This window comes from Zootoca vivipara, chromosome 5 (assembly GCF_965207765.1).
Source record: "Zootoca vivipara chromosome 5, rZooViv2.hap1.1, whole genome shotgun sequence".
In the NCBI taxonomy this organism is placed as follows: Eukaryota; Metazoa; Chordata; class Lepidosauria; order Squamata; family Lacertidae; genus Zootoca; species Zootoca vivipara.
The window spans coordinates 30,271,920-30,293,981 of record NC_142588.1 but is presented as its reverse complement, the minus strand read 5'-3'; positions in this window follow the sequence as shown (position 1 = coordinate 30,293,981).

The window sequence follows — 22,062 nt, the reverse complement described above, 5'->3', positions numbered from 1 at the left end:
AGTGCTAGTATAATGTCAATAGCAACATATCATATTTGACTAGATATTCCCAAATTGTACTTTCCAGATGTCAGCTGTGGTGAATATAAATCTTTCCCACATTTAACTTATTTCTGAAAAGTACTGAGAGAAAGAGTGGCTGTTAGGAATGCACAGCATGGCAGGAAATGGCACGGAGGATATTTATGTTTCTCTAACACCATCCCTCATGTTTGGAGGTCTACGAAACTCAGCAAGAGTGCTCATTATTGAAAATAAATAAGATTGCATACAGCATTTAAAAAAATGAAATGGGCACATTAACCCAGTCACTATGTGCAAACTAACCACATGGAATTAAACATACCAAGGATTTTGATTTTCCTAAAACAATATTTTATTAAACAAAATAAAAAAATGGTATGAATTAAATTTAAAAGGTACATTTATTGCCAATTTGCACCATTTTTAAAATAATAATTTTGCCATATCTACATGGTACTCAAACTGTGTGGCTGACATAAGGATCACTTTAAAACGAAACATGTTTTATCATTGCCACTCAGTTGATGATGTATGTCAGCTAATTATGCAGACTATATTTTATCATTTGGCTGTTCAGCTGGTAACCACTGGAGATGAGTTTTCCCATGATTACGGGAAAGCCAAAATGGATAGATGGGCTGTCTTCACATCAGGATTAGACTAAGATCTTTTGACATTTAGTCACAGCTGTTTTTCACACTCACAGCAGTTTGCATTCTTAAACTCTTAATCACAGCTGGCTTGAATTCTGCAGCTATGTTTCTTGGAGGAGATTTAAAACTCAGCCATACCTTACTCGAGCAACTGCTTTATCCCTTATATAACCAGTAGGTCACTGCAGTCTATGGGACAGTTTCTCTAGCAAGTTCCAAAAATCTCAACATCCTGCTCCACAGTAACTCAGAGCTGGGCTTTCAGCATAGCATTCCTACTAAGTGATGGCAGGTGCCCACAAACTGGAAACAATGGAAGGCATTCGTGTTCTGATGGGTCACTGCCATGGGTATCCACATAGTATTGTTCTTCCAATATATCTGCTGTTTTCTGTGTTGTTCTAAACTGTGTTTTTAGCTGATTGCATATTGCCTTGAGACATACACGTGGAAGCAGATTAATTAATGCTAATATAAATAATATTAGTACTAATATAGGTAAAGGTAAAGGGGCCCCTGACCATCAGGTCCAGTCATGTCCAACTCTGGGGTTGTGTTGCTCATCTTGCTCTATAGGCCGAGGGAGCCAGCGTTTGTCCGCAGACAGCTTCCGGGTCATGTGGCCAGCATGACAAAGCCGCTTCTGGCAAACCAGAGCAGCACACGGAAATGCCGTTTACCTTCCCGCCGGAGCAGTCCCTATTTATCTACTTGCACTTTGACATGCTTTCGAACTGCTAGGTTGGCAGGAGCTGGGACCGAGCAATGGGAGCTCACCCTGTCGCAGGGATTCGAACCACCGACCTTCTGATCAGCAAGCCCTAGACTCTGTGGTTTAACCCACAGCAATAATACCTATTTCAAGCATGTCTTTCTTTCTTTTACAATCTGGCATTTCTGCTAATAGACATTTTTCAATACGCTTTGTGGCCTTGCGCATGACTGACATGTTTTTGTAATTAAAAGAACCACACATTAACAAAACTGTTGTTGTTACTATGCACACCTTATTCAATCAGATTTCCTTCTGAATAGACATGCATAGAATTGCATTGTTAATATGACACCCCTCTGGTCCTGCAAGGTAATGCCTCCACCTTATTTTTGCTGGTTTGCATTTTCATAGGTCATGCTTGTAATGAGGACATTACATTGCTGCCTGGTCAGAGAGAAAGTAGGCTATGATAGCTAGGACCAGAAGCCGAAAATCATAGCCTCCATTCTGCAGAGGAGCTTCAGGACCGAGTAAGAATGTTAATCTTTATCACAAACTGGCCTTGGGACTGGGTTGCGCTTGGTTTTTCCCTGCCCTCCTCTGCTTGTTAGTGGGTCAGTAATAATAATAATAATAATAATAATAATAATAATAATAATAATAATAATAATTTATACCCTGCCATCTGGCTGGGCGGCTTCCAGTGGATTATTAAAAACACGATAGAACCTCAAACATTAAAAACTTGCCTAAACAGGGCTGCCTTCAGATGTCTTCTAAAAGTCAGATAGTTGTTTATTTCCTTGACATCTGATGGGAGTGGGTTCCACAGGGCGGGCGCCACCACCCAGAAGGCCCTCTGCCTGGTACCCTGTATAACTTCGCTTCTCGCAGTGTTCACTAGCTGGAGGTATGTACGATAAACAGGTAATTAACCTATTCCCAACAGACAGGAAATTACGAATAAGGACAGTCTAACAAGATCACTCTCCATACAATTCCTTTAGCAACAAAATGGCAAAATGAAACATAAGCCCCTGTGTAATCAGTGGGATTTAAGGATGCAACCATGTACTCAAGGAATTGCATTGCATTCTGGTCCTGCCTAACCATCTCTGAACTTCGCTGTGTAACATTAGACTGCTTAAGTGGCATGCGGCAGCTGCACAAACTTTCCAAATTGTGCTAAACACAGGATGTAGAATTTATATGAGAAATTTCAGAAGCCTCAAGCAAAAATGACAACAACCCCATAGTGTTATTATTTGAATTCCAAAGGTTTTGCCCTTGTTGTACCTCTCCTAAGGCTTCCTTAACCAGAATAGGTTATCCAGAGTGACAAGTCTTTGCAATCACAATATCTGCACACAATGATTATTTTCTTGTCAACTGTTGGGTGTCGGGTTTTTTTTCCCCTTTTGTTTTTGTTTCAAGACTTGGCTTGCATGCTATTCTTTGGCAGGGGGAAAAATTCGTCTGTCAAGCAATCCCCACAACCCAGCAGTTTGGATGGTGCCCAAATAACAGATCTGACAAACCAAGAGAAGGTTCCAAGGCAGCTGCAATTGGACAAACTACTAATTATTGTTGAGCTTTTCAAAGGATTATGACAGGAGAAAAGCCATTGCACAGAGCGCTGACTTCTCTTTTCTCTCTCTGCTGCTACTGGTGAATTTTTAGTGCAGTTTCCCCTCGAAAATGTACAGTTCAGAATATCTGCCCCCCGAATCCAAACTAATTCTGTAATATGTATAGATCAAATGAAGCATTATCTAGGACCAGAATATTTTCAGTTGATTCTAAAAATGCAAATAGTCTTTTAAGAACTGATCCCGGGAAACGAGCACTTGCAGTTTGTGTTCAAAAGGAAAAAAGATAATGCATGCTTCTTCCCTGTCAATTGGAGACCAAACAGTTGTATGGAGAAAAGAAGAAATGCAGCCCCCCCCCCTCTTGCTGGCCAAAGCTGATTAGGGCAAATGCTGCTTTTTAAAATGCAGCTCTTCACACATATATCGGTAGATCTGAAGATATATAGCACTTCTGCTGAGAGTATAGTTCCCTTTTAACTAGCCTTTCAACCAAGGAGTTTAGGGCAGGGTGCAGGACTTAGGAAATACAGCCTGTGTGTGTGTGTGTGTGTGTGTGTGTGTGTGTGTGTGTGTGTGTATAGGGGATGATAAAGGTGGCCAGTGCTGAGGAAATAATAATAATAATAATAATAATAATAATAATAATAATAATAATTAGAAATGATATATTTATATAAATTTATATACCTCCCTACGGTATATCCGCAGGTCTCAGTTCCATGAGGAAAGGTTGAAAGAACAGGGTATGTTTAGAGAAGGGGGTTGGGATGGGACGTGATAGCACTCTTCCTCCTCGATAGCTCAGTTGGTTGGAGTCTGGTGCCGATATCGCCAAGTTTGCACGTTCGATCCCCATATGGGACAGCTGCATATTCCTGCATTGCAGGGGGCTGGACGAGATGATCCTCAGTGTCCCATCTAGATTAAATTGGTTGGGGAATATGACAGCAAAGTCATGTAGATGCCTTGCACACCTGAAGAGCGCTCGACCTACATCTGGAAGCACCTTTATGGCCAGCTGCCACAGTGGACGGGACTAGAACAGATGGGTTTAAGTTACAAGAAGGCATCATTTCAGTTGAGCATTAGGTGAAATGTTTTGACAGTGTGAGCAGTTTGATAACAAAGCCAATTTCCTGAGGAAGTGATGGTCTCTCCTTTTTTGGAGGTCTTCAAGCAGAGGCGGGTCAGCCATCTTCTGGAATTGTTCCTGCTCCAGATTTTTAACTGTTTGTATGAAAGAAATTGTTTTGAATCATTTTTATTTTTGCTTTTATTATTGTGAAATTGCTTTGAGATATTCGGATCTATGGGTTATTTCTTATGAAACTGTTTTCTGCACCATGTAGAATGACATTCTGCTGCACCTTTTCTTCTGTGTACACAGGGTCTATATCTCTTGCAACTGCAGCTATTAGACAATGTTTATTATTGGATAGGTGTCAAAGGGGGCATTTTACCCAGACAGGATTGGTTACCTTGCTAATAACATTTCAGTTCAGGTCTCTTCTCTGATGATAACGATGCAGCAATTTGGATTGTGTTAGCTTCCCACCACCACCACCGCGAAACAGTCAATACAGAAAAAGTCAATACAAATTTGACACAAGGCGAATGAGTCAAATGGAAGAGGCAAGCAGCCTAAATACATGCTTTCCCCTGCATCCCAAGCAGAGAAATTAATGAAACTTGCAGAAAGCAGTTTCCAAGATTTATTCCTAAAGGCAAAGAATTATTTTCCCTATGATGCGGTCTTATATTGAAACTGCTCTCAAACTGCAACGAAGGATTCCCTCATCTTCTCAGAGCCTAAATGCAGCCCAAACATGCTGCAAATTAAGAACTGGATTCTTAATAGAATGAAAGAATTCGTGGAGATCCCTGGCCCAAATCCTAAATGAATTTATTGGAATTCTAAATTAAAATGCTGTGATGTGAGTGCATTCAAAGACTTCTGACTCCTAGATATGGAAGGGGCAAAAAAAGGCAGAAATCAGAAGTCTTTGAATGGGCTTGCACAATGTTTTAATTTAGAATTCTTAAAAAATGTGGTCCGGGGATCACTTCAATTGCTTTCTGCTTATGAAGCACCCAGTTACCTTAAGTCCTTTGTGATGTATAAGAATCATATGTTTATAAAGAAATAAACCTTTCATAGAGCCATTTTTAAAATTATATGTGTATACAATCTCAATTTCTGTAATGGCCTAAAATAGAGCTTTGGAGCCTGAAGCAGTCTAACCTCTGTGTTCAAGTACAGATATCATAAAATTTGATGGCTCGGGTAGCAATTAATTTTGAGTTCATTCTCTGCTTCACTGAGGTATACAGAAGCAGAACTGATGTGAACTTAGTGCCTTTCGACTGAGCTAGGAATTAGCCGCCAAAGGGCTCTGCGACTGTAATGAATGTTTGGTACTAACAGCCTGTAACGGAAGTAAGAGCAAGGTCCACAGATAAACAATGGAAAGTCACTAAACAGAATATGCACTCCTTTGATATGTGCGCTTTTGCTAATTCAGGAACTGTAATTGGCTTTTGCAGATCAATGCTCTGTTTGCTATAAATTTTAAACACTTCAAGGTGGACATGGTTCTCTAGCAGAAGAATGAGAAGATCAGTGCATTGTGTAGTGCTAAACATCCTTAATACTCCCCCCCCCTGAAAACAAAGTTATATAATATAGACCTTAGGTGACAGTCCACCGCAATCCCCCTCCCCAGGTTTGCCACCTATTATGCAGACTGTGAAGCTGGGGAGCTATTTTAGTGTTTTATGGGGGGAGGGTGAAAGGATGAACAGAGGTGAAGATTGTTCCAGCATCATTCACTCTTTCCACTAATGCTGAACACTGTTCCCCCTCCCACCCCAACTGTCTTTCATTCATCAGCAGACTGAAAATGTCCCTCCCTTCTTCTACCCCTGCTCCAATGGGATCCATCCAGAGGCTGAATGTAAGGGTGGAAAGCATTTATTTCCACTCATGCCCCCACTCTGACTTGACATCAGGGCATACACCATCAGAAGTGAGGGTTAGAAGAAATGCTTCTTGTCTATTGAGGAAGGAATGGAAAGAACATATGACAGGCAGCAGTGGCAGTGAGAACTGAACACGCAGTGGCAGCAGTGGAAAATGTGAATGGGGAAAACATCCTCCCCTTCCACTCTCATTCAGGAAAAACAATTCATTTAAGAACTTGTACTTCAGAAAGAACAACAAGAACACTTTGCAGAGGGAAGCAAGGGTCAGATGGGGCTTGTCAACCTGGGAAGGTAGCCTATCTAGGAGAACTCTGGTCCTAAATCTCTCCTGCCTTGCAAAATATATTTGGGAGAAGAAAAGCTAAGTAAGCCCTACATAAATCTGGAGTGGAGTCTCTAATATGGTTGGATGGCAAATTGTATGCCTCCTTCCAGCAACTCCTGCAGCCAAACTGGTGCCCAGCATATTGCCCTGCTTTTCTTTCAACCATATCACTGAGCCAGGGGGGGGGTTGTCATCTGGGCAGCCCAGGACCCCCATACAGTACACACACTGCCCAGGTTTGCACCCTGAGGTGGGGAGTTCACTTCAGTGCTGCTAATGCAGTGGTTTGAATTCACCCCTAGAGGTGCACTCCGTTGTCTCTTGAAACAGACAGGTGCCAACAACAACAAAGCTGTGGAAACACAGCCCTACCTGCTTCAAAAGTTGTATCTAACCAGCTGGGTCTGGATGAACAATGGGTGTGTGATTTGTATCAAGATGAACTTCTCCATCCATGTCAGCAACATGTCTGGAGCCTTTCACCCATACACAGATCTCTCTTGCTAGACTGTGGCATCTGTGGATAATATTATATAGGTAGCTCTCAGTTTAAGAGGGGATCACATTTCAGGGATAGCGTGTAAAGCCAAAAGAGATGGGAGTTTGATGTTGCTGCTCTGATCTTCTCTTAACTGGCACAATAAAGTTCTTTTCTAGCTTCCTGACCAGTGTGTTCTCCAAAATTTCCATGACAAGATGAGACTGTATATTTGTATAAAATTACACAATCTCTCTCCTCATACTCACAGTCTAATTAGATGCTCTTAGTGTCCGTTTGCCCCACCCACTCATGAAAGATTGTAAACTTATACTTCCTTTCTATTTCTTTTTTCTTTTAAATACCCAGCACAATTAAGCTTCTGTGTAACTAATGAGTTGTTTAGTGTAGACTCATTTACAACAAATTCCAGAAAGTAAGTGTTTGATATGCTAATGCAGCTGTTAATGGAAGACATCTATACAAAAGTTATTTGCTTGATGACAGAGAATATTTAAGCAAGCTATTGTGGTACTAAGAACATCTGTTAAGGAAAGCATTTATTAAAGGCATGCAATGCTTTTGTACTGCTAAATACAAAAAGAAAAGGCTACCAGAGAGTCTTTTTCATTAATTTACTACCCACAAAATGGATTCTCTCTAATCTCCCATAACATCATTTTGATAAACCTGTCACTGAAAGTTGAAAGTGTCAAGAATGCATTTTCAGAAGCAGGCAGCACCTGAAATCGCGCAAAGGCTCCAAACCACCATAATTTATCCGCTGTCCTTTGTATGGCTATTTCTGCACCCAGTGTGGTGAGAAAAGTGTCAAGATGACTCCTAGAACGCAGGGCCTAAACCACATGGTGATGCACAATGGGATTCATTAACATTTCATTTCAAGATAGTCTCGTCTAGAGGCACAAGGTAAGAACATACAAAGCACATGTGGCTGGGTCAGGTCAAAGAGCAAGTTGACTGGAGAAGCAACTAGCAAATATATTCTGCTATTTAAGTCAAAGGCAAACCATGAGAAAGAAGACAGACCCTCATCCAAATAATCATAGCAAATTAATTTCCTGATTAGGATTAGGATAACATACCATGCAAGTGTCCTGGAAAAACTGGGACATCCCATTCCCCCCCCCAAAAAATAAGAGCACGTAGGCCATTTTGGGTGCTGTGATCTTGCACAATTTTGTGTCAAGATCACCCCCCCAAAAAAACTCTTCTTTTGGGATTCTGTGGTCTCATGTAGGTCACATGACTTGTGGTTTGTCCAAAAAGATAGAGGAAATACTAATTTATTGATATGTAAGACAGAAAGTTTTTGTAGCAATATTAGACAGCTACAGAAGACCTGCAGCCTTCACATGTCAAGAGGAAAATTGATACTCAGAGAGAGAATTGGCAGGCTTACAGATCTTCTTCACTATTAATATTTTAGGTCACCATATGGATGAGTTCCTTGTTTCCAAGATTTCAAATGAAATAATAAGCAATATTTCAGAATATGAAATGCCTGTCATTAGGAAAGAGGAATAGAGTTTGAGCAGCAAATTTTGTTTTGTCTTCGCAATGTTTTTAGGTGCCTTTATCCACTCTGAGTCCAGTGGAAAAAAGAAGAGTTATAAACTATCATCATCATCATGTGTTTCTGCAAGAGTGAGGCATTGCTAATCTTAAAGGGGAAAAATAAATCCTATGATTAGGAAAAAATGGTTTCCAGAATGGCTAAGGAATACGAAGTGTGGCCCTAGAAGCTTGACATCTGTTACAAACTGAAATGCTTTCTTTAAAATAAATAAAAAATCATCATGTAGCTTGTTGCTATTTCACATTTGGGCAATCTATACTGACAGTATGCAGTATATATCTCTTCCCACTAACTGCACAGATTTTCTTTACTAAATTACAATATATGCATTATCCTGTCTGTGTTCAATTTACCTGTACTGCATTCATTAATCCTGTACTAAGTCAGAAAAGTGTCAGAAATAAATAATAATAATAGTACTGTGGCCGTCATATCTAGCTATTCTGAGCCAAAGGGAGCCTGCAACATAAGAAAATAAATCATGGATAAGAGCAAATGTGTAACATTAATAATGGTTATTTACCTAAAATAAATATATGCATTCTGTAACTGATTAATTCAGTCTCTGTCCACTTGTGATGCTTCATGAGAACAAAGTGCTTTTCTGAGAGGAATTTTCAATATAGAGCTTTTGAAGAATTGCAATAAGCAAGTAAGAGAGTCTGTTTAATAAGTCAAGGCACAAATGCATTGTGCAGCTCTGATTATTTAAGTGGTTTTAAGTAGATTCAGGTTTTTCCACATAATTATGCCCAATGGCAGAACAGTAACATCAGTAGCAATCAAAAGCATATGTGAAGCCAAGGTAGAAATGCCCATGGATTATACATGCCACTGATTGGAATGATTGTTTCATGCAGCTGTTCTATGAAACATTCTAAGGAATTAAAAGGTGATTCCTGTTTAATTTCCCATTGTACCCTGTATTTATTGAACGCAGCAGTGTTTCTGTTCAGCTGCAGTTAATCTTCCACCAAAAAAACCTATTTGTTTTGCTATCCACTGTAGAGAAACCATGTAACGTATGTAATTTTTGTGATCAATTACGTACATTTCTTAAATTATGGAAATTGCATTGTCATTCCATTATTCTATGCATTGCAATGCAAATGGGAGTGAGGTGGATAATATGTATCATTTTTTTAAGTGACAACAACAGCAGCAGCAGCAGCAGCAAATAATCAATTGTATTTGCTGGATTGATTTCAATTCTGGACATGGGATGAATATGCAAACAGTAGCTATATCCAATCCCGTAGCTGTTTTTGTTGGAATTCTCCAATATCCCTATTACAGCCACATCAACAATTAATTCCTAAACAAGTACATCAATCATTTTATTAACTTATTTTTATCAGATGATAGACATATCATCAACATGTGAACATTTTATTAGAGCCACATGCAAAACAAGACACCTCACAGTTTTCCAACCTGTGTATGGACAGAAAGATTGGAGGGTTGCCATTTGCACATTTCAGTATTAGGAGAGAGGGGATGAGAAGCTAGATGCACATAGTACAGTTGGATTGGATGTATCCAAGATCAAACTTCAAAACAGCAGTGCCTTTTGAGCATAGCTGTTAAAGCAATGCTTCTTGTTTCACTGTTAAGCATGTTATTGAATGTAATCATGCGTCCGATATTGAAATTTGACTGTTAGGGAGGTGGAGGAATCCCTATTTAGACTAAGACAGTGGCTTATTTATCCTGGTGCATGCAGAAAAAAGATTCTGAGGTCAAGCTGATATCTTTGATCAGAATCAGAAAAAAAGGCACTGTTAAGGGGGTTGGAAGAACATTTAAACCCATTTCCCCCCTGCATATCTCCGTGAGGAAAAACTCACTGTGGCCATAGGAATCATTCTCTGTGCCCTCACTGAACTAAAATTCCCAGGATATTTAAAAGTTAAACTGATTCAGGTTCATAGTGTCGACACGCCTCTAGATTGTAGATAGCAGAACAGAACATTTTTAATTCAAATGTGCATTCTCATGTATGTGACTTTTTCATCCACTGTATAAATCTTGAAAATCCACAATGTCAGTTGTAATGCTACTTTAGAAGATCGAAATGCTCTTAGTCTTTTGCTTCAGTTATATTAGCGGCTGCAGTCTGCTGTCTTAATTACAATGAAGTATTAATAAGTATTGGATCTAATTCATGAGTGGCAAAGCTTTTCTACGTCAATCACACCAATATCCGGCAATGTAGCTCTTAGTTCTAAACAATGTTATGTCACTTTCCTTGTTTTAAAGAATGATACCACCACAATTTCTGCTATATTCACAGAAGGAACAGAATAGAACATCGGCCACCACAGTACTGGCAGGAATGAGGATTGCCCTCACTTGTTCGACATCAGTTGCCAGCAGTTTGCAAAGTTGTATACAATTTTAACAATGAAGGGAGTAACTCTTTGAACAAGTAAAAAAAAGAGGACACAATAGCGATGCAAAGTGATGAAATGGAATTTTTCTGCCCCTAAGGAAAGTCTTCATCAAAATGTGTTGGGCATGACACACACACACACACACACACACACAGAGAGAGAGAGAGAGAGAGAGAGAGAGAGAGAGAGAGAGAGAGAGAGAGACTGTATTTCCTAAGTCCTGCACCCTGCCCTAAACTCCTTTGTTGAAAGGCTAGTTAAAAGGGAACTATACTCTCAGCAGAAGTGCTATAGAGAGAGAGAGAGAGTTGCATGTCATCCCAATCTCTAAGCAGGGTCAGATTCCAGGGGATCCAGGCACTTACCCAGGATTTGTGTTTCCTTGTTATGAGGGGCAGCGGAGACTATGGTGTCTCTAGGATATATGGTTTATATACACATACTGTATATACAACCTGAGCCTACAATGGAGCAACTCACAGCATCAGCACTCCAAGATCATCTTGCTTCTCCCATAGCCACAGCCTTGGATTCCAGCAGAAAACTGACACAGTTCTGTCTCCCAGCTGCCCAGCTTTCATCCTTGCTTCTACCTCACAAGCTCAACTCTCAACTCTGGCCTTTGTCTTTGTCAGTGAGTTGAGGGAAAGGGGCCCACCCACTTGGCATCTGGCACAGAGCCACTTCCTTGGTTACCATAATGGCCCACATTTATAGGGACATTACCTCACCAGCATGCTAGCCTGGCTATTCCAGGAATTGAATCTGTCTTGGATCCAGGAATTGGAAAGGTCTCAGGCATACAGCTTACCCCTCCCCCCAATTCATAACACTATGCACACACTACTTTCTGAGGGAAGGAAAGAGCAATTTAATCTCTCTCTCTCTCTCTCATAATTTTATATCCTGTCTATTATCCAATCTGGAGCACAGAGTAGTGAACGGCAACACTAATAAATAAACTACATAACTTTAAAATATAACTAAAACCACAAAATAAGTGAACATTTCCATAAGAGGTGCTTCCAAGTGGTCAGAAAGGAAGAATCGTCTTCTCACATGAACAAATTCTGAGGACTGGGCTGGTGAAACAAGAATGTTTTCTTCTTGATTGTAACACACTGGAGAGGGAATGATAATGCAATCTCATTGCCAATTCAGAAAATAGTTCCAAGTCATTCACTGTGCAGATTTGTAATAGCTCCGATCTTCCAAATTCTGATTTTTCATTTTGACTTTCTATACAGTTTGCCACACCATGGTCTATTAATCAAAAGTATATTGTATTGCAAAGGAATGACAACAACAACAATAGCAGCAGCAACCATGATATTGTTATGAGTTTGGGGGTGGGTGGGAAGAGAGGCTGTATGTTCCCATTCAAATGCTTGGAATAGCCAGGCTGGTAATGGGCCACTAAATATGGGTTGTTAAGGTAACAAAAGGAGCGGCTTTGTGCCAAAGGGCAAATGGGTGGCCTTCCTCCCTCAACTGTCTGTTGGAAAGGCAAAAATAAAAGGCCAGAGTTGAGAGTGGCATTAAGGGAGATGGAAGAGAGATGAAAAGAAGCAGGCTGGGCAGCTATGTAGGAAGCAGAACCATGCCTGATCTCTGATGTGATCCAAGGCTGTGGCTATGGGAGAAGCAAAGCCTTCTTAGAATGTTAATGCTGTGAACTCCTTCATCAGGTTGTATGTGTGTGTGTGTGTCTTCATATTCTTTCTTGCATTTGTAATAGTGCAGAAATAGCAAGCGCTGAAGCACAGCAGGAGTTTAAGGGGGTTCTGTAACAAAATTCCTATTCTAATTATGATTATTTTGATAAGACATTATCAGAATGAATGTTTGGAGAGCTTGATGGGACTTGATATGTGTTAATTTTCTCTTTAAAAAGCTACAACTGCTCAGGCGTGACATTTACAGCACAAGCAGTGAATGAGCAAAAACAGTCAAGAAATGATGTCAAGTTATGGTATATTTACACCTAGGAAGGACAGTCAGCATCACTTCCCTAAGGGCACCCTCCTATCGCAAGGTGAGGTGGGGTGGTTGGTCGTGTGGAAGGGGGAATGTTAGGACCACAGCAGAGTGCAAGTCTTCTAGCGCTCCTTTTAAATATTTGAACCCCTGCTAGATGTTTTTCAAAACTTCAACAAGGACATTCGAGGGCCGCACATTGGACCACCCTGACTTAGGGTCTAGCTGGCAGTACATTAAGCCAACCTCATTTTCTGATCTTAAACTGGGTGATCTTTCTGTACAGAGAGACACAACAACAACAGCATGGTGGGCCAAAATTCCAATGCAGGAACACTTTAAAAGGAAAATCTTATATATTCCCACCAAGTCACTAATGTGGCGTCAACTGTGAGAATATGATATTCTTAGGCATAGAATACTGTATTGTTGCATCTGTCAATTGAGTGCCCCTCTGGGGTGAAGTCAAACCACTAGGCTAGTAGCACCAAAATGACCTTGCTGGGGTGCAAGCCTGGGATGTTTATATGAAGATACTGGGTTGCCCAGACTGCAAGCCATTTCCCCCAGCCTTGTTAACATGGTCCAAAGGAAAGCAGAGTTTGGTCCAGCTTGGTGCAGCACTTGCCAGAAGGAGGTGCCATCCAACCACACATATGAGATCAATGTTTTGCAGATTTTTCCAATTTGACGACTCACTTTCCCAAGCTAAAGTGTCTGCTGGGTTCATATTCTATGATACACCATGTCACATAGGCCTGACCTGCCTTAACAAATCTCTGTGTGTACCAAGGATGTGCTGCACACAACACATTCAACATTCACCCCTGGTTACACAGTGCAGGCCTACTCGTCTGTCTTTCAGATTAGGAAAGCATGTCCTTTAGCACCGATCTTCTCACTGAAGAGTCTCTTGTCAGATTCAGAGGAACTCTAGATTTCTCCCATAATAAACTCCGAAACCTACTGTAACACACACCTATGGAAAATTCAAAAGTTTATTCTAGACAGAGTGCAGCCCACTTATACGGGGCTTCTATGTGACATGAGAGCAGCAAGTCTTGGAGGGCGGGGGGGGGGAATGCTTCCTCTTAAAAAATGCTTATGTATCTGCTCACTTCCTGAAGTGCTTAATTCCTCTTTAAGTGCACTCTTCCAGGATCCCTCTGATGTCTGAAGAACTCTTATTACTATCACTCCAGAAATTTATAGTCTGCTGCTTTGATTTCCCCCCCCATTTGCCTCACCTATGCAAGCAAGGACTACATAGCCTTAATCCAATTTGTTGACTGTAGACCCCCGCCCCCTCCAAAATTCTTAATAATGAGAGCATCACAGTTTGGGGCTTATGAGGATATTTTATTTCAGAATTATTCTACTTAAACCCCTTCTTCATCTGAATAATGAGTCAGTCCCCAACTCCATCCCTGGCAGTGAGTTAACTGTGAAGCATTAGACCTTTAAATTAATTCCTGGAGGTCATCCTTGACAAAGTGGAAACCCCCCACATGCCCCAGCAGGAACAATGAGCTTTCACTAGACTCTCACATTGGTACTTTATTTTCAGTTTTACAGCACAGGAACCAGCCGCAGTTAGTGCAAGTGCTTCTGACGCCAAGTCCATTGCAGAAAGACAGGCTTTCTGCAAGTGGTATGTACCGTATCTAATAGCCACTCTCTCAACATGGTGTCTCAGCACAACCAAGCATGTCCTCTGGGAGCAGTGAAGCCACTGGCATAGTGCAAGGATCCAGTGATGGGGAAGCCTGTCTGTTTTCTGGTGCCCTGCTCCAGTCCACATGTTGGGCAACCAGGAATGGATCCCAGCTCCTTCTGTGGTTCCAGCCTGAAACCTAGGATCATAGTGACTGGTCCTGCACCCCCAAGCTAGGTCTGAAGCCTTCAACTGCCACCACTCCTATGAAAGTCCTCTCACAAGCCATGGATCTTGTCCAACCAAGATGTTGTGTCTGTTCTAAAACCTAACTTGAATCAAGCCTACGCTCTTGCTACGGGGAAGCCCACCCCCTTGGAGACTGCCAAGCCCACTGATTGGCTCTTAGGACACAAGCTAGATCAAGCTCTGGCATGACAATGATGCCCATTGGATGGATCAGATTGCTCCTCCTGAGTGCCACAATGTAAGACTTGCCATGAAATGGTGGTGAGTCAGTTGCAACAAAAGTGATAGAAATATCACCTTTTCTCATCGGTTATTCAAAAATGTGTGCTGTTAAGTGCTGTGCCAAAAACTCTCCTCCCATCTTAAATGTTTACTTTCCCTGTGAAAGGGGCTTCCTTTTTTTTTTTCTGTTTCTTTTTCAGAGTACTTAAGAATTTCTTTATAATGTTGGTGGGTGGAGATTGTTAACACATACTTTATCATTGTGAGGTGGCTGTGGGTGTTGTGTATGGTTTCACCCCCTCATTAACCTTTTCTCCAGTGTTCTGTAGTCTCCTCAGATGCCTGCACTTTCTGTCCTGAGAAAGCCTTATGAAGTAGTTGCGTCATGATATCCTTGCCTGAACTTTTAATTGAAACATGGGAAGCTAGAGAGTCAGGCTACTGAATGGATGATAATAATAATAATAATAATAATAATAATAATAATAATAATAATAATAATAATAATAATTATTATTTATACCCCGCCCATCTGGCTGGGTTTCCTCAGCCACTCTGGGCAGCTTACAACAGAAAAATGAAATAAAATAATCTATCAAACATTAAAAGCCTCCCTAAACAGGGCTGCATTCAGATGTCTTCTAAAAATCTGGTAGCTGTTTTTCTCTTTGACATCTGATGGGAGGGCGTTCCACAGGGCAGGCGTCACCACCGAGAAGGCCCTCTGCCTGGTTCTCTGCAACTTGGCTTCTTGCAACGAGGGAACCGTCAGAAAGCCCTCGGTACTGGATTTCAGTGTCTGGGCAGAATGATGGGGGTGGAGACACTCCTTCAGGTATACTGGACCAAGGCCATTTAGGGCTTTAAAGATCAGCACCAACACTTTGAACTGTGCTCGGAAACGTACGAGTATGAGATCAGTTGCAGTTACTAATTCTGTTTCAAAGATAAGTTCTTATTTATATCTTAAGAAAAAAATTATACTGGTTTTTTAAAAGAAGTATAGCCCTTTTTTACTCTAAAAAAGCCAATAAATAGTTGTCAAGTTGCAGTAGGTAGGCCTGCCATCTTCCCATCCTCACTGGAAAAGTCAGTTGGGGACACTGTGGGGGTTTCAGGAAATAAGCACCTAGGAAGGCTTCAGAGTGCAGACGATTTGAGAGATGATTTATAGAATGAAAGAAAGCACTCAAAAACACTCCTCTGGTTATCTTCAAAGTCAGGTATGTACAACAAAATCCTGGACCCCATTTACTGCATACATAATTTTTCAAATGCCTTTTATCATAAATTGATGGATAATGAGTTTTATTTTAAGGTGGGTTGTTTTTTTTTAAGTACCAGTGCTAGCCAATACTAATGGTCAAGTGAGAAATTCAGTTGTATGTGAAAGGAAGAGGCTGGTGCCATGTGTTGGTAGCAGCAGTCCTGTGTAGAGAGACATGTACATTGCCAGCTTTCAGTACCTACAAAGATAATGTGGATCATATGGTGTGATCGTTTTGAAACTGCTAAATGTAGCTCTTCTTCTTCTTCTATCACTCGTAGCCGAGTAAGATTGTCTTCCATGAACACGGTTTTAACAATGGGTCCGTAAGTGACTGTGGAGGCCAATTCTGGATCCACACGTCCTTCCACAGTGGGGACATTGGTTTCCAGGTGGGAGTTGATCACGGTGTTGATTTGCCAAGCGTGCCTTCCTCTTAGCACGTTTCTCCCTTGTGTTCTGAGTTCGAGTGTCTTCAAAGTCCATGACACCTTTGGTAAAGGCTGTTCTCTAACGGGAGTGCTCGCAGGCCAGTGTTTCCCAGTTGTCAGTGTTTTTAAAGATTTGCCTTGAGACAGTCTTTAAACCTCTTTTGTTGACCACCAGCATTACGCTTTCCATTTTTAAGTTCGGAATAGAGTAGTTGCTTTGGAAGACGATCATCAGGCATCCTCACGACATGAACAGTCCAATGAAGTTGATGTTGAAGAATCATTGCTTCAACACTGGTAACCTTTGCTTCTTCAAGTACATTGATATTAGTTCACCTGTCTTCCCAAGTGAGACACCGTTGATGGAATCTTTTGAGGAGTTGGCGTTTATAAGTGGTCCATGTTTCACAAGCATATAGTAAGGTTGGTAGTACAATAGCTTTGTAAATAAGCATTTTGGTTTCCCTGCGAATGTCCTGGTCCTCAAACACTGCACTTCAATCGGGAGAAAGGCGCACTCGCAGAGCTCAGGCGATGCTGGATTTTGGCATCAATGTTGGCCCTTGTGGAAAGGTAACTGCTGTTGCCAACATTGAAATATTATTTTCAAGTGGGTTCCAATAGAAATCCACTGTATTCACACATGTATAGCCCATTCACACAACAAAAGCAGCCCTATGATCAACAGACATTTGGGATATATACTCATAGCCTGTTCAAGCATTCATTTGCCAGGTTTTCTAAGGCTCGGAGTGTGGCAGATCAGTGGAAGAAGTAGGTTTTCTACAGTACTTAAATTCTGGAGCATGCTAAACATGCTAAGAGTTGAGCACATAAGAAACACTCTCAAGTAAAGGAAACAATAGTTTTTGCCATGATTCTGTCTCCGCATGCTGAGATGTTATTTATTCCTTTGGACCCTGGCAAGAGTACTGAACTTCTGATGCTGTTTATGAAACCCTAAAAACTGACAACTGTAGTATAAGCTCTAGCAGAGAGAGAAAATTAGGAAACCAACTGACCAATGTCAGAGGGCAAAATTTGTGTATGTTTTTATAGCATATATGCTTGAGCAGTTGCACAACTGTTTTGGCCTGTGTTGGACTCAAAACTGAACTTGCGCTTCACCCAATGCTCACCAGTCTTGAAAGTTCTTATGGGATAGGCTTCAAGGAAGAGGGCATGTGACCACATTGTAAAATAAAAGAGCTTCAGCGCTCTGCCGAGCCACTGAGTCCACATCTCAGCTTTGTCTTGTGAGTAGCCCTTAGATATAAACAACTCAGTCAGAACTTAGCACCATTGGCCAGATGTAATGAAAGTGATATTATATAACAGATTTCTCCTCCAAAATGAGAAACTTCATAGCTCTCTAGCCAGTCCCAAGAGTCCATTACGGCAAGACAGGTTGGATTTTCTGCCATTCCTAAGCCTAGGGCAAGCTGTGATTCTGTTTGAGGGGGTCGGGAGCTGCTGTCACCTCCAGAATGTTACATGTTAACAAGTCTGTAGTTTTGTCATCTTTTGTGGGAATTAAAGAACTGCAAAGCACACAGCAGTAACTACTTTGACATGGAAGCAGAAGCCAGGGTTGTTTCTTTTGTTTTGCTCTCTTGAGATTAATTTCTGGGCTCATATTTGGACAGCTTATTAAGGAATACTAGTATCATAATATTATATTTGATCTTAAAAGGAACACAGGCCCCATATTCTTCACATACCAAGCTACAACATGCTTTTGCAAGATGGATATGTAGAGCTAGGACAGAACACAGGCTAAGCATGGGTGCTTTGAATTCCCTAGCAAGATTCTTCACAGCCTCAGTTTCCCATCTGCAATATGGGGATGACCATTCTGGCTTAAACTGTAAGGGAGCTGAGATACTGAACGGGAAGTGCATGGGACACTTGCTAGCTACTGTATAATGATGACATCATCGAAACAAAAATGCAATGGCCATTAATGTTTAAGATAGAAATTGAAGAAAACAGATTAATTTAAATGCCCACAGGACATGACCTTTGGAATACATTTTTATTATATTGGGATTTCAAATGTCCAGAAGTCAATTCCAGGTATTGCTGTGATTAAGACATTGCTCTAAATACTCTTTCTCCCTGTACATCTTCTTCTCTGTGTGTAACCCCCCTGCCTATACACAAACACACACAAAAGAAAACATATATCCTGTGAGGACACAACCAACAAAAAATGCTCTATATGCCAATGGTTCCTACATCCCCTTCCCCCAACCACTTGAAACTTGCTGAAGGTCTTTGTGGACGACTTAATGATTTTTCTGTCTGTTGTAGCAATTGAAATGTGCTGTGCTAGATACTGTATGCTTTTAAATTGTATCTTTATTGCATCTTTTATTTCTTACACCTTGTATGTATTTTATGGTATTGCAATTTGAATTCCATAGGTACCATATCTATGAAGCAAAAGGAGCAGTAACAATTAGAAATCAATACAAATGTTTAATGCAATGGAAGTGCCTCTCTGTGTATGTCTTTCTGACTCATCCTCTCCACTCCTTTCTTCCCTGAGCTCCCCTCCATGGTGGGCTAGAATGGTGGAAAATTCACAGCCACTACTCCCACTGGTCTTCGAAGACACACCAGCTGAGTCAAGCTCACAGACCTCGGTTTGAGAACACCTGCCCTATGATGCTCTTAGTCCTTGGAATGTAAAATGTATTTCATTCAGATAACCAAGGATTGGTAGCTTTCTGCTTGGCACCTTTACTTAGTCATAGTCAGTTTATTTATATACCACAAAAGGACTGCGCTCAAAGCAGTTAACAGAAAAATAAAAAGTTTTGGTACATCAGCAGCACAATAGCCATAGTAAATATAAAATTATAATATCACTGTAATATAAAATTGGCAGTGTATGAAGAGAGCCCCTAAGGTCAAATTCACTCTGGCGACATCTTGTCAACCAACTGGGATCACAGATAATGGCTGTTAAAATGCAAGTTCCCTTGTTTTTTTTTTTTTAAATTCTGGTGGACCTACCTAGGAAAGAGGACTTTCTTAGGTAGAGCACTAAGAAAGAGCTCCAGTCTAGAATGGATGTAATCTACCAAAAGCAGACAAAACTATTAGGCTTGTCGGATGACCTCAAATGACCTGATTTACTATAGCTTTGGGAGTCAATCTGGATGATTCCAATGGGTCCCCTTCAGACCCATTGTATGTGAAGTTGGAGTATGTATGAGGAGATCTGTCAGACCACTTTCATTGGAAGATAATCACCTTAGCTGGCCAGTTAAGTACTGCTATGTACTTGTCCAAAGAGGTGCCCTGTGGCCATAGAGACAGATGGATGGAGCTTTTCTCACTTCAACTGGCTGGGTTCTGCATCATCCTGGGAGGGAGAACAAGAGGCCAATGCGGCCTGTGTATGTAAGATAGAAAGTTTTGATTGATGCTTGAGGTTTATCTGTATCAAAATTCTTCCACTATGGAGACCTGTGTACACACTACCTACTTTAAACCTATTTCAGTGGCCCATGTGCAGGAGAACTTTAGGGTGGATTTTTCATTTCAACTCTTGCCTCTCTGATGATGTATGTACACTTACACACACACACACACACGTACACTAATGAAAAATTAACTATAAACAAATATGTTCACAAAAAGTGTGCATACCATTCTTTCCCCTGATGTTATAAATTTGTACAATGCCATTAAGTGCATGAAGGGAAGGTAGGTCTGATATGTAACTCTGTCATTTGAATTTAAAAACAGGCTGCTATTTAATACCAAGGAGAGAACTTGTGTAGCTGGCTTCATGGAGGTCAAAAAGTCATAACCAGAGTTGCAGCAGTCTCTAGACAAAATCTTCTCTCCTCTGGAATCCCTGACTAAGGATATAGTTTCTTGCTTCCAGACATTTCCAGAAGGTCAGCCATTCACAAGAGGGAGTAAATTTTAAGGAAAGACTTGCAGCACAATCCAACCCACGATCTGTCAGACTGAATTTGTTTTGGCTCAGCCTGGAAGACCTTAAGCTATCTTAAAAAAATTTTTTTGTTCTGAGGCAGTGGTGGGGTAGGATGGGACAAGGAGAAACTTACATCTATTCTAAAACCTGTTAGCTTGATCATCTGACCTAGGGCCTGAGTTTTAAGGAACTCAGGCCTATATTCACCTGCTGACTCAGCCATTGAAAGCCCCGCCGAGAGGCGCCTAAATGGGGTCTGGAACAGAAAATAAATTACACCAACCTACATTATGCCAGTGCAAGTTATGCTGGCTTCCTGTAGTAAGGATTGCTCTGTTATGGTTTATAAATGTGGGGGTGAGGGGAACCAATCACCAAGATTAAAACTATGGATTAACTAACCCATCTATTTCTGATGCATGTCTACATGTACTCATTCATATGTCCTTTCTGTCCTATGTCCACAAAAATCTGATATTTTTTTAAATTTAAAAAATGCATGAGAATTCACATTTAAATACATATAAATAGGGTAGGGAGAGAGAGAAGGACTGCAGTGTCCCTCCCTCTCTGTGCTTTTGAGAGATTTTAATATTGTATTTTTATATTGTTGCAGTTTGTCTTGGGATCTATCTCCTGGTGAAGGATGGGTAAAAAATAAAATTAATAACCCAATAATAAATAATGCATTTGATCCTAAAATATATATTCAACGCATTTTATATATATTCAATGCTGAGAACTGTATCATAAAATTCAGAGAAGTACAAAATCCAAATGATAATACATTTTAATCTGCACATCAGGGTAGGAGTTGTAGATCTGTTTGCTTGCATCAGAATACACAGGTATCAAATTTCTCAATCATCCCTACTTTTCAGGGCACCATTAATCCCTCCTCTCCACCTAAGATCTTTTATTTTCACCCTGGTACAAAACATCTCTCTGCTGTTGCTGGCCACGTTCAGAACCACCAACCTCTTTCCATCCACCTCTATGTATACAGGCAAGGTGTAAGTAGTGAGTAGCTACTTCAAAAGCTATTTGGACAGCAGCTTCATCTAATGTTCCATGTGAAAGTCCAGAGTAAAGGTAATTTGGCACATCCAAAGGATGCTTGCAATAATCCCGTGCTTTCACTGCTTGAAGCCTCCAAACTACTCACAAGCTGTGAGTCTAATGATGGAATAATTCTTCTCAGAAAAACCAGCTTGGATATCTTTAACAGGACCATAGTTCCATTGGGAACAGTACTCCACAGAGATGATTTAACTAGTCCTGGGGTCTCTCTCTAGTCAATCAATCTTTAACCTCTTCCCTCTATAAGGTTGTGAGTGCCAGCAGGACATACCTTTGAGATACAATGGGGATTTACCAGTATGTGGAGGGGAACCTCAAGGGATGCAGAAGGAATAATAGCAACAGCAATAATAGTAATAGTAATCCCCTGAAAATATAGCCCAATGAGGACTGAACATGTTCAGTAGCAATGAAATTATAGGTGTCAATTGGAAAAGAAAAACAGAAAACTGTGAGTGGGGAGAG